This window comes from Chrysochloris asiatica, unplaced genomic scaffold (genome assembly GCF_000296735.1).
Source record: "Chrysochloris asiatica unplaced genomic scaffold, ChrAsi1.0 scaffold00338, whole genome shotgun sequence".
NCBI lineage: Eukaryota > Metazoa > Chordata > Mammalia > Afrosoricida > Chrysochloridae > Chrysochloris > Chrysochloris asiatica.
The window spans coordinates 1,039,523-1,041,680 of record NW_006408856.1 but is presented as its reverse complement, the minus strand read 5'-3'; positions in this window follow the sequence as shown (position 1 = coordinate 1,041,680).

The window sequence follows — 2,158 nt, the reverse complement described above, 5'->3', positions numbered from 1 at the left end:
GTTTCATGGCCAAAAAGTAATTTTTTAAGGCATTGATTCTAGACCAAGAAAATATATGAAATTATAGTATCATTCAGAAGTGGTAGTTAGGCTTTGTTGTTGTTGTTATGTGCTATAGAGTTGGTTCCAACCCATAATGACCCTTGCATAGAATTTCCAAGGAACAGCTGGTGAGCTTGAACCACTGACTTTGCAGCTCAAACTGAAATTTCAGTAAAGCACATTAACCCACAGGAACATACCAGGACTCTGGTTCCCTTATGGTGACTCCATATATTGTTTCCAAGACACGTAGTGAGATTGAGCCACAATTAAAATCAAACTTGTGGTCCAGTGTTTATCATAGAGCACCACACCAGGTAACTAGACTAGGGGAACAAATTTTGGAAAATTGATTAATCAGAAAGTGAAGGAAGTGAGTGCATTCAATTCTCTTTGTAGTATTAAATGATGTCAAGAAATCCTATACTGATGTCAAGAAATGCTAAATATATATCATGCAGTTTTCTTCTATTTTGTCTTTATATTTATTTACCATACCAGGAATCACATATGAAGAGTTCAAGTGAATATGTCAGTTCCTGTGACAATTATCCTACCTTGAAACATCCTATTCTGGGAGAGCAATGGTGGTTCAGTAGAAGAATCATCACACTTCCTACTGGAGAGCCAGGTTCAGTTCCTGACCAACAAACCTCAAGTATAGTCACAACTAGTCTGTAAGTGGAGGGTAGGATGTCAATGTAGTGCTGAATCATGGAGCCTTGCAACTAAAACAAACTTAGAAAAAAACATGACCTTACACTTTACCTAGTATAATATTCTTCTCCAGGGATATAAGAGATGTTGTGCTACAACTGAGGGGAGAACAATTAATCCTGCAGTCACCTGGGGCAAAAATCATGAGGGTGTCATGATTACAAACAGTTTCTAAGTCTGACTTCAGTCCATTATTGTTGTTGTTCTCAGGTACCCGAGAGTAGCTTGTGACTCATAGGCACCTTATGCGCAAAAGATAGTAATAGTGCTCAAGACTGTGTCATCCTCATAATCATTCATACGTGTGAGCACATTATTACTGTCAAAGGGCCAATTCATCTCATTGGGGATTTTCCTCTTTTTCACTGATCCTCCACTTTACCAAGTGTGATATCCATCTCCAGGAACTGGCCCTTCCTGATAATATGTCCAAATATGGGAGATGAAGTCATGCTACCCTGGCCTCCTCCAACACAGATTTGTTTGTTCTTCTAGCAGTCCATCATACTTTTAATATTCTTCTTCAATACCATAAGACAAATGTGTCCATTCTTATATCGTCTTCATTATTCACTATCTAACTTTCACATGAATATGAGGCTATGAAAAATACCTTGGTTTGGGTCTGGTTTATATTAGTCCTCAAGTTGAAAGCCTATACTTGAAAGGATAAGGTAAAGGGGAGTCAGGATTTTCCTGAAAAAGATAGATTTTTTAGTCTTAAGAGTTTGTATACAGTGAGGATTTTAGGTGGAAACCTGGGACAGGATGGGGTGTATGATCCATGTTTAAAGAAAAATTACTAACACTTAGAATTTAAAGCACATAATTTACCTTTGAGTGAATCAAGGCAGAAAAAATCTGTACCCATCAGAGAAAATCCCATTCTAGGATTAGAAGTCATTGAGAATATAAGAGAGAAGGAAAAGATAAGAAATGGATGTCAGAAGAGACTCTGAAACTTGTTTTCCAGTGTAGAGATGCTAAAGCAAATGGAAGAAGTGAGGAGGTACAAGCGCTGAACAGAAAATTTCAAGAGGAAAAGGCAAATGTTATAACAAAATGTGCAAAAACCTGGAGTTAGAAAACCAGAAAAGGAATACACAGAGTCACTGTACCAAAAAGAACTGGCCAATGTTCAACCATTTCAAGAGGTAGCATATGATCCAGAGCCAATGATCCTGAAGGAAGGAATCCAAGTTGAATTGAAGGAATTGGCAAAAAACAAGGTACCAGGAATTGATGGAATACAAATTGAAATATTTCAAGAAAGTGAGGTAGCACTGGAGGCCAAGTGCCATCTATGCCAAGAAATTTAGCAAGACAGCAATCTGGCCAACTGATTGGAAGAGATATGTATTTGTGCCCGTTCCAAACAGAAGTGACCCAACAGAATGTG